This window comes from Lissotriton helveticus, chromosome 3_1 (genome assembly GCF_964261635.1).
Source record: "Lissotriton helveticus chromosome 3_1, aLisHel1.1, whole genome shotgun sequence".
NCBI classification, from domain to species: Eukaryota; Metazoa; Chordata; class Amphibia; order Caudata; family Salamandridae; genus Lissotriton; species Lissotriton helveticus.
Window position 1 is genome coordinate 943474880 of NC_136061.1, and position 14380 is coordinate 943489259.

At 43.1% G+C, this 14380-nt stretch overlaps 1 protein-coding gene across 1 annotated transcript in view; it reads left to right on the forward strand.

Annotated features, from left to right (window-relative positions):
- The window catches only part of LOC144824808 (putative methyltransferase DDB_G0268948), a 529359-nt gene that overhangs the window by 137266 nt on the left and 377713 nt on the right, over positions 1-14380 (forward strand). The gene's annotated exons all lie outside the window — the stretch shown is intronic.

Genomic DNA, 14380 nt, shown 5'->3' on the forward strand with positions numbered 1-14380 from the left:
TAGATAGGGTTTCTGTATTAAGATACATCCGGGACCAAGGCAAAGTACCAGCATTTCTGTTTTAGAGAGATTTCTCCCACCTATGGATGGTAGATTGGCATTTGATAGTTTCCCATTTGTACCTAGGGCTATTTTTATTTTTGGTACCTGTTTGCAGATGCCCAATGTTCATTTGGTTTATTTTCTTCCAGAATTTCCGTGGACTTATCTGTTTTTCTTGCCATCTTGTTGATGTTGATACACTTGGATATCTCTGTAGATTCAGTATGCTGAGAGGTCTGTCTCTTCATATATTGTTCCTTTGACTTCTTGGTATTTATCTGAAGTATATATACCCTTGGGTCACTGGTGTTTGGTTTGCTTTTTCTGGACTTTTTTATGGTACTTATTTTTTATTCATTGTCTTTTCTTTAATATCTGTCTTGAAGAGCCACTTTCTTTTGAACGTTGCCATTCGCTCACTCTTTTTGCCTATATTTAAGGCAGAGTTCTATATGGAGATTTATCCTTCATTGGTAAGTATGGCCTATTGGCTTTGAGGCAATGACATTAGAGTCATTCTCTGTAAGCCTTTGGCTCACAGGGTGTTGGCAAAAAAAGTCAGACTATATTATTATTGTGTTCTTTATTCTTGCACTGTGGAAGAGTCATGAACTCCTTTCCTTTTTCTGAGAACTGCATGACCATGGCGGCTACCTTTGGCCGACTTTGCGCCGGGAAACCCTTTTGGGTATCTGTTGCGAACTATAAATTTAAAAACTAAACTAAACTAAACTAAACTTGGTATTCTCTGGATTATTATTTTTCTTGTTACCTCTTACTCTCTGAGGGCAGAGACTGATAACCTTAATTTGGGATCTCTCTACCTTCTTCTTTTATATTTCCACTGTATCTTTTTCGTTGGTCTTTTTGTTTTCCAGTACATTATGCTTGGCCCGTGCATGTTAAGCTCTTATAACCCAGTGCCCTTTTTGTCTGACGATTAATATTCATAAATTTTTATACATAAAGAGCCTTTTGGTGATCTATCCGCGTGTCGCCTCTCCCTCTCTTGGACCTTGGTATACCTACTACTTGTGTCGCCCTGAAGAAGGTTGCCCTTATTGTGGTCTACACTGAAATGCACGTCGACGCTTCTGATTATAACATTCGGACCAAGACCACTAATGCAATTTAAAAAATACGGGCCATTCTACAGCTTCAAACTATAATCAGTTGATAACATTTATTCAATATGGGGTTCTTTAAAAAAAAATATTTCGTCTTGCTTTCTGGTTTATTGATAATGATTGATTTGTTAATCTTATTTAAGAATGTTTTTGTCAGAATGAGTCAAGTTCGGATTTGTCTGTGTATGCTTGATTAGAATATATGTGAATTTGTATGAAGTACCTTTCCTGAGGGATGCTTCCTGCCTTCTTGCGAATTTTGGTGCTTATCATTTGTACTGCATTATTATCTTCCCATTTTTGTCAATGTATGTGTTATATTATTTTGCATTATTTTTGCCTAAAGTTAATCTATATATATATATAAACGAATGTATGTCTGTCTGTCTGTCTCTTTGTCCTTTATGCATTACTACACCATTTATCCGATCGCCATGAAACTTTGGGAAGTTGTTGAGTACAGTCCCGCGAAGGTTTCTGGCATAAAATGTTTTTTAAAGATCGGCCCCCGAGGGCCCTCATAATCTTTCGAATACTGAATTTGAAACCACGACTTTGCAACGGTACAAGACTTTCGGTGAAAAAGATGATGAACAATGTCATCGAAGCTACAATTTTGAATGGGAAATTCAAGGGGGAAGATGTACTGTTGCCACGTATTCCAATGATCCCAACAGATATGCCATTTGAATTCAAACGTTTACAGTTTCCGGTGCGACACGCTTTTGCAATGACCATCAACAAAGCACAAGGACAATCGCTGCAAGTGTGTGGACTAGATTTGGATAATCCGTGCTTCTCACATGGACAACTGTATGTGGCCAGCTCAGGCGTCGGAAAACCTTCTTATTTATTCGTGTACGCACCAGACGGAAAAACAAAAAACTATCGTGTATCCACAAGCACTCGAATAAATAAATAGAATTAAAATGACACTTTGAAATGTTTTCCATATTAAAATGAAGATGTTTCAATAAAAAGGACACAATGTAAATTGAATGTTATCATAATGAGTTTACTTGAATTTCCGTTCTTCTGAGATCGCAGCAACGCGCGACGGGTAAGCTAGTAGTTAAATAGAAAACAAGAAACAGAAAAGAATATGTTTTGTAAGAAATTCATTTTCTGTAATAGAAATCATTGTAAGGGATTGTGTTTTCCTCTGTGGTGTAGAGGGCTATTTTGTGACATTTTGCACTCTTTAATGAATGACCTTTTTTATCAGAATTGTATTTATTCACAAGGCAGGAATTGCTTGTGTTTAGTGTTTTTCTCACCAACCATCCTAGCTTTGTTCTCCTTAGTCCTAGTCATCCTAGTCCTTCTTGACCCATTGTGCATGTTATCAAAAACCTTGCCTTTTGACCATCATGGCCCATCTTGGGCCATCTTGTTTTGTTCTTTTCAGACCCGCTTGGTCCTGGTCAGCTTGTCCTGCTTCTTCTCAACTTGAACCTCCTAGCCCTGGTACCACAGCTCCTGGTTCATCTGGTCTCTGATGTTTTGGCCCTTTTTGTCTTTGTCCTCCTGGCTGGGGTTGTCATTATCCTCCTGGATCTGTTCCTTGTCCTCTTAGTCCTAGTTATATCGCAGTCATTGATCCTGTCTGCGTCCTCCTGAGCCTGGTCATTTTGGTCTCTGTACTCCTGACTAACACTGTCCAATACCCCTTCTTTGCTCCACTTGGCAATCTGAGGCTTTGTCCCCTATGGCCTGATCCTTACTCCTACCTTATTCCTGTTTCCAGTCCTCCTGGTCATGATCCTTTCAGTTTACATAGGCCTACTTGCTTTGGTCTTCTGTGTGCTTTTGCTACTGGTCCCATTGGTCTTCCTTGTCCCGTTCCTGCTTATCCTGGTTTCCTGGTATTATTGGCCAATTACACTCTAGGTCCTGATCTTAGCAGTCCTCTTCACTCTAGTCTTGATGCTCCTCGCCCTAGTCCTCCTGCTTTTTGTCCTCCTGATTCTGCAGTACGTTGTTCTGACCCACCAGACCTCATCTCAATGTGTCCTAGTTCTGATGTTTCTTGACATATGGCTCATGCTAGAAGTAGAACTTTGTGGCCTTTTACTTCCTGGTCTATCGGGTCATCATTCCTAATTATTCCTTCGCCTAGACCTTTGTGTCCTGGGTCTCCTGTTTCACAGGCTCCTAGTGCTGGACCTTTTTAACCCCATCACTCTAATATTCATTCATCAATCCTCCAGATCCTACTCCCCTGGCTTATCTTTCTCTGGTTAGCCTGATCCTAGTCCTTCCGGTCCATGTAGTTCTGGACTTAGTTCTGATACTCTTTTAGCTGGTCCTCATGTATCAGCTTGTTTGGGGCTTGTTACACTGACCTTGGTTCACCTAGCCCTCCTAGTTCCCTGGTCCTCCAGCCCTATACTGGTTCTACTTGTCTTCCTGATCTACTGGATTGCATGTTGTGAGTTGTTCTTGTCCATCTAAGCTGTGTCCCCTCTATTATAGTGCTCCTAGTAATAGTTCTCCTGGGTGTGTCTAGTCTTCCCCATCCCTCTGGCACTGGTCCACCTAGGTCCCATGGTGCAGGTAACCCTGATTCATGTAGTCTTGTCATCCTGGTTTAGGATCCTCCTTTGTCTGACCCTTAGGGATCTATAGATCCTAGCCCACCTGGGCCTGACCCTTTATATTCCCCAGGTCATTTTAATCTAGGGTTCCATGGTCCTGCTGGCCCTTTCTGTTTGTTGTCTTCCCTAGACCTGGTCCATTTGCTTTTGTCCTCTTAGTCCTCCTTGGTCTGATCTCTGTGGTCTTGGCCCCCGTGTCTCTGGTCCTTTTTTCCATGTGTCTCTTGGTACTGCTGCTCTTTGGTGTGTCTTCCATGAGTCTGTTACTCCTGGCTCTGGTTGTCCACGTCCCTCTGGTCCAGCTCAGTGTGTTCAGGACATTCTAGCCCTCCTCTTTGTTTTGGCCTACGGCCTTCTGTTCCTTCTAACTCTGGTGCTTTTGTTAATTTGGACCCTTGCCCACTGGGTCCACATCCGTCTGGCACACCTGAACCTTCTCACCCTCATCCTGGTATCCCTAGACCTGTTATTCCTTGTCCTTTTCCTCATTGTGTATTTATTCCTGGTCTCCATTGACATTGGTAACCCTGGTTCTCATAGATTAGGTTTTCCTGAACCTGGTTTCTCCTGTCTTTGTGGCTTTGGTCATCCTAGCCCTCCAGGTGGTCCTCCTCCTGGCTCCCTCCAACTTGTCACCAACCTCGGGATACCTGCCCTACTCCTTCCTTCCCCAGCCAACCAGCATAATGACTTAAGTTAGGTACAACTTCCAAGCTTGTCACTCATATATCCATATATATATTTTGGGGGATTCAGTGAAATTCTATATACGTTCTGGCTCTGGTGTAGTCATCAAACAGATTGAGTCACTGGTTGTATGGATTGTTGGTTATTTGTTGAAAGTGTTTTCTGGGAGCCAACATCACTTTCAAATCACAGTGAAATCTATTTGGCTACACATGAAAGACAGAAAGGATGGTTTTCAAAACCATAACGATTTATTAGCAGATTAGTCAAACTTACGTAATGTTTTTCATTCACTAAATCAGACAATCACTTAAGTACAGAATCCAGCATTGTTAGCAGTCCTAGATATATCAGATAAATATAGCTGCCAAGGTTTCAGATTGCTTATGTGTGACATTTTCAAAAATCAGTGTACTTAGAAGTGACAATCAATGACCAAATGTGTAACACTTTAATTGACACTTATTTGCAAGCAAAATCAAGAAATAAAGCCCATGAAAAAGAAAAAGATCAGAAATTAGACCCATTTAATTAATGAGTAACTTTAAGGTCTTGAAACTGCTGCAAAGTACCTGATCTTTGCTGCAAGCCCAGTAACCCTTTTCGCTACTTTATGGTGAGTGAGTCAAAACTGACACTAGACAAAACTACAATCTCTACCCAACAGGAAAATTAATTATCAGTTAACTTTGACATTTTATTTGTTGCCTGAAAGCTGGTGGACACACTAGTAAGTCTGCCACAAGTGATTTTAAACCCACAAGTTACATCTAAGCACAGCCCCCACCCCCACCCCCACCACCTCAGCTCCAGGTCCAGCTGAACCACAAGTATCAATAGAATGTCTGTGACAAAAAGCAGTAACCCACTGAGCTGTCCACATAAAATATGGCTCTGTGAAATGCTGGTACGCGTTGCTTGCAGCAAGCATATTTCTAACACAGCTGCTCCCCTTCACCTCCCCCCTCACCCCACCCTAAGCTAGCTAAGCTCCAGGTGTGGCTGAACCACAAGTAACAAAAGGATATCTGTGACAAAAGCAGTAACTCACTGAGCTATCCACATTTAATACATTTCAGTCATGATATGCCTTCTTTGCAGCAGGCATACGACCCCCCTGCACTTCTTTATGGTGTGTCTATTCAAAACTGGCTCTGCCTCGGGCAGCCACTATAGATGTATCTGCAGGCTGTGGCATCACACTCACTGCAGACATCTGCCCTGATGCTCAGATAGTGTGTGATAAGCTGGAGTGTACAGAGTTAGTTGCCATTCCGGAGAGGGCAGGCTGGCACAGTGGTAGATGAAGCCCCTGTCTGCAGTACCAGTCAGGGTGAGAGCACATGGCGTGGCACACTCTCTTAAGTTCAGAGCAGTGACACCCATGTGCCTTTTTAAGTCCTTAGGCTGTAACAGACAGGCCCTCTCTGAGGCAGAGTCTCAGCTAAACAATTCCAGTCAGCTGAGCACAACCCATGACACAGGTGAGAGCAGCAGCTGCAGGCTGCATCCTGCTTAAATAATTCATGTTGAATGTGTCAAACTAACTCTTGACAGTGCAGACTCAAAGTTGGTAAAATGTTTTAGAAAATCTATAGATTTAATTCAACTGCAATTAAACTGTATATAACTTATGCAAGAGTCCTAATTCTAAATTAGTGTTGTCTGCTGGTTTTTGGATTTCAAAATCCGGTCATGCATTCGGGGACAGAAAGCTGCCCAGGAAGGTTACAAAATAATTAAGTAGCAGGAGCAACAACCATATAATTTGTGTTGCAGCTTTGGAATCTATGACCCACTGATATTGGCACATTTCAGGAACAAGAGCATTTAATAACTGAGCTGTTCTACTTTTACTGATACTATCGACCTACAGTTTACACACAGTTCTCTGAAGAACATGCTATAAACGTTCGGGCTATCCTAATGAAGATGGATCCGTGACACACAGATCGATACTCAGTCTTTTTGATGTACCAGATATACTACCAAAAAGTTACATTGCACCTCGAGTGCTGCAACGGCACACATATCCCACACTTGCATGGACAGCACTTACCTCGTCATCGTCCTCATCAAGCTCGTCCTCTGGAGGCGCCCATGCCCGTGGGCTTGGAGTTTGCATTTTACCTTGTGCTTGTGGAACGGCAGCTTCCATTCAATATCCCAGGGTTGCGTGCAGCTCAGGAAAGTACATCACCAAGAAGTTGATGGGAACTAGCAGGCTCGAGGCCAGAGCCATCTTAGATCGGTGCTAAATGGAACTAGAACATATAGTTGGACAGACAAAAATGTATGATCTAGAAATGAATGGCCATCTTGAAATGGCGTGCCTCCCAAGTTTTCTTTTCCGTTGTACATACAGTACAGTAAATTATTACTCACAAAAACATCTGAGTTCAGTAGGAGTCTTCTGTACTGCACGGTGTGCACAGTACTCGCCGTGCTGCTATTAAGACAGTTTCTGACAGTCACGATCACTCCCAGCGTCTCCCTTGCCACACACAGGTGGTGTGGCACTACTAATGCGTGACTAATGTATTTTAGTGTTGTGATGCGGACTACCACACTAAAATAAATTAGTCTAACTCCTGATGCGTAGTACTTGGCAGGTCTTGATAAAGTAGCAATGCAAATGATTAAAAAGTACAACATGCAAAATAAAGGTAGTATCAGTTCCATAAAGGAACTTCCTTAGCTTAAAGAAAACATCAAAAGATGGCAAGGGAAAAAACTAAGCAGAAGGTGTCAATCTCAAATGAACAAAGTTAAGGCACAGATTAAAGGGCAGAAAATGAGTCTAACCAAAGAATATGTGATCTCAAATAGGAGAGTTAGGGAAAGGCCCCTCAGTAAAGTCAGGGCAGGATTTCCTAACAACTATTCTAAGACACATGTTGCACATTTATTCAGACTGGATTTTCACCGACTCCCTCCAAAGTTGGATCAATTAATTTGATTCATCTCACTGGTGTAGGTAAACTCCCCTCGTTTTCATCATCGGACAAAAGTGCACACAGTTGCACAGCCTTCAATGTAACTGTGGTTTGGACTGCATGCCACAGGAAGATCCCCATACATGATGTAAACCACAACAGCCTGCCTGTTAAATTATGTATTGTATTATTTCTATAAGCAAAACAATGAACTGCTCTTCTAAAAATTTAGAGCCAGCCAGGCCGGCTGTAGCCACCGCCAGCCTGGCAGGGGCGATCAACCCGCCATCCGTGCCGGACTGTCCCCCGCCATATTAGTAGGCTGGGGGTTCCCCGGTCAATGCCACCACGGAAAGGCATGCGGAGTCTACTTTGGGGGCCCGTTGCGGGCCACCAAGGACTCCGGGGGTGGGGGGTGCACATGGGGGTACCTATGGTACCCCCCTGCATTTCAAAGGACAATGCGCGGTGCCTGTCACGTTGTGCTTTGAAATGCACAACATGTATTTTTGACATTGCGGCGGTCCCTTCCCATGATGGGATGGCGGGCGGACAAAGTCCGACCGACATCCTAATGGGCCCCTTAATGTTATCTCCGTCCTGAAAGAGAAAGAAAATGTATAAGTACATTTCAATGTGGACCCTTTATTTGTATATAGCCACACATCTATATACAGATTAACATATGATTAATAAAAATTATGGAGCATAATATTTGCTCCCATGTAAATGAGGTCACACCCTCTGGTGGTAGCGAGCGCACCACCAAGACTCTTGAGTTGGTGTTGTTAACTCGGACCAGACATTGCAGTCGGACAGTTTCTTATGAAATGCGAAGGAGACAAGTCCAATTAGTTTGCTATTGGTAATACTCAGTCTTACACTGTCTGTTTGGAAGCAAATATTCACATGAGTGATTTGTTCAACAACGCTGAGTCCTGAAGATGGTCTCATGGACCTAACTGGCCACGAAGACCGAAACGTCGACACCACATCCTTCATAACCTCAAATGTTATAAAAGTAATATTTTTGTGTTATATCCCACTGATTTTAATAACTTTAGGCTTATAAATCTGGGATTACAATTGATGTTAACATTATTTGAGTTAAAAGGAGTGACTGCACTTCCACTTATTGCATTATAGAAGAAACTGGAATAGATGATGGGATTATCTGTAAATGCCATTGTTGTTATGATTTGAGTGCACATACTGCTTGGAAATAGTGTTGGTAATCACATGTATAACACAAAACTTTACATTAACCCGTTTGCTGCTTCTGTCGGCCTACGGCCGTCGCGAACACTACCTCCGTAGTGATGCGCACGTCCGTTGGCCGACGTGGTCCCACCCACTCATCAAAGCCGCCGCACCGCGGTGGATTTTCGGCCGCGGAAAAGGGGATAATGAAGTATAAGAATATTTGTATTCTTAATACGCCTGTGACTGTTAGTTCAATTTTATATGATTTAATATGCGGGTGCACTTAGTGGATGGACATTGAATAAGGAAATAATCGTGATTTTTTTGTACGATTGACACTATATGTGCAGCAGCACTATCTGTAATACCAGAAAGGCTTCACAAGCTTCTGAGGCCCTTTCTGTAATATCACAGTGCCCTGGAGGCGCACAAAGCGGTTGCACATGGAGGATATATTGATGTACCAAACATTCAGCGTCTTGTGTCTTGTGTGCAGAGAGCAGCACTTAAGGTGAAACTTCAAATATCATGTTACAAAAGAAGACAGTAGACTGTGGAGGAGGTCCCTAGCCCTTGAGCATCACATGCTTGCAAGGAAAGGCTGAATCTCAGACTAAGATAAATAAATAATTCACTTACTGAAGCTTTCTCGTTAGGTCAGCCATTTAAGCCGCTCTTTAATTTATCATAACAGCTGCACTTTTGCTTCAACTTGAACTAGGCTTTCGTAAATTAACCATTTTAATGTTGTGAAGCCAGTAACATACTAGATTTTCTTTGAAAAAAATCCCAAAACCACTTTATACCAGGATGTTCTCAAATATTCCCTCTCTTCTGGGAAAATCTATAATGAGATTGGAGTCCACTGCTTAATTTAGGCCAGAGGTTGCCAGTGGGGCCCAACTGCACCCATTTTTAGGGACCAGCAGTTTTTTTCCTTATCAGATATTGACTGCAAGCAAGAGAGGGGAAAACGAGGAAACACACAAATGAGAAAGAAGGAGAAAGAGAGACTGTAAAACTGGAATAAACTGGGTTTGCAGGGACAGCAAGAGTCAGATTAAGGGGCAGCAGTGTATGGTAGCGAATTAAAGAGACCTGAGGCGAATTCAACCCTAGAAATCCTTTTATACGGTTTTTCAATTTCTTAATAGCACCGTCGGGACAGAGCTTTGGGCACCGGCACTTATTTGTTTACAAATTAAGCACTGTTGATGTCCGTCATATGAAATACTTAAAAGGAGACTGGCCTTTCACAGTGCCCTCAGAACTTGAACTTCCTTGTGCAAGCGGCAGACAAGCAGGCAGACCCAGCTTCCTAGGCCAGTCTCTCATTCTCCGTTAATCCAACCCACTTTATAGACAAGCTCCACTCTGTGTGCTGCAAGGGATGTCTGCATGGAATGATCTGTTGGATGCTCGTGTATCCAGGCTCTGCACCCAACCCACCATACAGCCTATGCCCAGTCTCCTTTTTAGCCAGTGATGTCTTGCATGGGGGTTAGCTGCAGGGTCTGCCCTGTAGCCAGGTTCTGCATTCAACCAACTATGTAGCAAATACAACTACAGATGGCCTGAATCGTATGCTGTAGGTCTTGGGTATAGGGCTCGGTCTGTAGCCAGTCGCTACAACCAACCTCTCTCACAGCAAATGCACCACGGGGCCAAAGTCTGCTGCGCACACCCGCTAATTCTTCATCTCAGCATGCACCATGGGCCAAAAGCCAGGTCTTTGCACCATACCTATGCACTTCAATTGGATGCACACTCCCTTCAGCCAGGACAGTGAATTCTTGATGTAATCTTGGCATCAGGCCATAGGCCCTGTCTGGCTGGATCCTGTGCCACTCAACCAGTTTTGTAGAGCATTTGTCTGCAGTACATGGTATATGGCCAGACTGGAATTTCAAACCCAGTGTCCAACGCATTATGTGAACAACTCCTGTTACCTGCATTTTGGCTGAAGAGTCTGGACTGTAGTCAGACCTGCACCCAACTGAGCACTGGGCCAACCACTGCTGTGCACAACCTTTGGCTCATGTAGCACTAGATCAGGCCCTCTACCAAACATTCTCTGAAGATAACCACTGATGCACTTACCCTAAGCCAATGTGGAGAGTGACGGGGTGCAGGAACATAGTCTAATTTCACTTGAGGCCTGCCCTCACAGCAAGGGGGTGGGGGGTGATGCGTTGGTTCTGAGTGCATGCGTTGGGTCCACTCCCACAACAGGGGAGTTGCATCGGTTTTGATTCACGCAAGCAGAGGATGCGTAGGTTACACTGGAGCAAGCACCTGGTTCCACTTCCAATCGACCAGGCACAGGAGCAGATGATGTGACCTTGATATCACTGAGTCTCTGAAAACAGAATGCAAGCCAACAAGTCTTAGGAAATCACTTTGGGTTCAAGGCAGAGTCCAGCGGCCTCTCAGCAGGATCAGAGAGCAGCAGGCAACATAGCAGAAAAGCAATCCTTAAAAAATGAGTCCTTGTAGCAGCACAGCAGTCTTTCTGACAGAGGTTCTTTCCAGTTCCAGAAGTGTCTGATTAGATGGGGGTCAGAAACCCAGTATGTATACCCAGATCTGCCTTTGACGTGAGTGTGACTTCAAAGAAGGTACTCTGAAGTGCACAAAAGTAATTTCATCCCAGCCTGGCGCCAGACTATTTGACTTGTAGGGGGTCAACCCTTTGTGTAGGGACAGAATACTGCCTGTTGAGGTGTGTAAGTGTCAACACCTCCCTCTCGTCCTGCTCACGATGAGCCATCAGGATGTCATGGGCACTCAGACTCACCTAACCTTGCTTTGTGTGTGGCTGTTTAAAGGGAAGTCAAGCTGCCACCCACTGCAGACATGTAATGGAGATAGGCTTCAGGCTCACAGAACCTTAAGAGCAGAGAAATGCCAGCTTTCTAAAAGTGGCATTTCTAAAATATAGATAGGGATGTTGGTCACTGGGCGAAAGTTATTTGGATCTGCTGGGTCCGCTGAAGGTTTTTTTATGATGGGGACGACTTGACCTGTTTTTAGGCAATCTGGAAGGATCCCTTGGGATAGAGAGGCGTTTATTATTTTCGTCCAAATGGGAATCACAATATGGTTTATTTCTTTGAGGCATTTTGAGGGTAGTGGATCACTATAGTGGTTGTTAGGTTTGATGTCTGATAGTGTTTTGGCGATGGTATTTTGGTCAAGTAGTTTGAAGTTAACCCATTGTGCCTTGTTTTTTGTCCTATTGTGGGTGTTTTCCAAGGTGATATTGGGTGTTTGGTTGTCCGTATTGCCAATGTTGTCAGCTTCTTTCCTAAGCTCTCTTTCCAGCGTGTTGGCCTTGTCTGTGAAGAATGTTGAGAACTCTTCACAACTTATTTGCGTTTTTGTAGTTTCTTGGGTGGTTTTAGACAATTTATTGGATTGCTGTTTTAGAATCTCGAATAATTTCCGAGGTCTGTTTTTGGCGTTATCTAGTTCAGATCTGATAAATTCTTTTTTGGAATTTAGTATCTTTTTGTAGTATTCGCTCCTGATTCTTCTGAGGGATTTCAGTTCGGGAGATGATGGTGTTGCCTCCATTTTCTTTCCGCTAGTCTTAGTTTCCTCCTTTCTTCATTCAGTGTTTCACTGAACCATGGATTTTTCACCTTCTCTGTGACTCTTTTCAGTTTTAGTGGCATCGTGGTGTTGACTATATTCGTTACTGTTTTAGTGTAATGATCAGTAAGATCCTCCACATTCTGCAAGCTGTTTGGTGGATTCAGTTTCTTCTCACAGCTTTCTACTAGTAATACCATATTTGGATCTTTAGTATCTCGCATCCATTTCTTGTGTCTGGTAGGTTGTATGGTCTTGTTCTTTTTTATATTGTTTATCAGGAAGGTTATGGCATGGTGATCTGACCAGTCGCAAGGCTCAATTGATAGAATTGAGGTATTGTTGGATTTTGAGATTAATCAGTCTAACGTGGCTCCTTTCCCGTGTATTGGCTGTGTGCATGCTTGGTTAAGGTTTAACTCCGTTAGAAGGTCTTTCAGAGCGTTAACCTGTGTGTCATAGTTGTCATTCCAGTGTAAGTTAAAGTCCCCTAGAACAATGTTATTAATTTCAATATTGGCGTTGGTGGTGATGATTTCCATTAACTGGTCGATGAAAGTAATATTATTACCTGGAGGGTGGTAAAGCTCATACAGATTGCATCTTTGATTATCTGCTGATCTTATCTTGAGACTTAGGTGTTCGCAGGATTTGAGTGGTTCTGCTGGATCTTGGTTGACCTCTATATCCGATCGGTAAATGCAGGCAACCCCACCCCCTGTCTTTTTTAGTCTGTCAAGTCTCACAATACTATACTGTGGGGGTACTAGTAGGTCCATACAAGGAGACGAGGATTTCGACATTTCTGTCAGGATTGTCACATCAATTTCTTGTTCACGATGAGGTCAGCTATGTCTGATGCATGTTTTGCTGCGGACCGACAGTTAAGAAGTAGGCATTTCAGAGGTTTCCCTGTGTTCCTTGTGTTCATGTTCTGTGAGTCGGAGATTAGTTGGACTTGCTGGAAGTTGTTAAGATTGGTTTTCCTTTAATTTTGTCTTGATGTTCTATTAGCATCGATCTGGACTGTTCTAAAGTTTTGACCTCTAGCGAGGTCTGTAGGCTCATATTCCCATAGTAAGGATAGGGTTTCTTCTTCCGATAGGTAATTAAGGTTCCTATCAGGTCGATTTTGCCTGTTTGATAAGGGCAATGCCATCTTATTGCCCTCTCTTTGAGAATTAAGTAGAACTTCTCAGATGTGCTCGACTTTGGTGTGGGTGCTTACTGTGATTTTGAGCTCCAGCATTCATTGTGAGCCGTCCAAGCACCAAGAGCCCTAATCGCTCTCTACTGCCCTGCTTAATTCAGGTGCCTCGCTGATCGGATTAATCTTTCAACGATAAGCCGCCTACTCCGCAGACACAGCCCGGATTCCAGCAACCCACGCAACCCTGCTTTGCGTGACTAACACTGCCCACATCGACAACCCTGTCCTGAAGACGATCCCGACTCACTGGGATCGAAACGCCGTCGACACCACAGCATAATTATGTGGCGCATTTTACGTTTTGTGCTCCTGTACATCTGTTTAATCATGTTTTAAGTGACTGCAACTTGACCGTGTGGAGCCATCACTGTATTTTTATTTATCACTATGCGTCGTTCACGCTGTTCACCTTAGCACTTGCACTTTCACCAACTGCATATATCACCTCTCACCAAGTGCCCTCGGGTTGTCACATGATTTGCTCTGTACAGTGCTGTTTAACTGTATTACCATGTGAAATACCCTTCTTTTATTCGGCTAATAATAAGCCTCTCAAAACTTTTCTGAGACTCCTTGTTTCTTCTTGATGTAATGCTGATTGCATGCACTGTTCAAACTGACTTTCATTGATACCTGTTGGGAATTGTCCTTATTTTTACTGCATACCCATCCCAACGTGGTTTATGGGTTTACTCCTGTTCTTCTTACACATACGGTGATTTCAAGCACCTTTTTTATTGCTTGTAACTTGCTTAGAATATTGTCCACTTGTGTTTGAAGCTCTAAGATTTCTCTTAGAGTCTGGGATGAGGTATGAAGTGCGTTCATCATCCTATTTCTATATCCTTGTTTTGCGTTCCCGTGTTTGAGTTTTGTCCTCTTCATCGGACATCTTCTCTTTTTGTCATTATCATTGAGCTGCGTAGCCATAGTCATTTGTTATTCAGCACCCAAATAACCAAAGATTTGAAGCTGCCCTTTCAA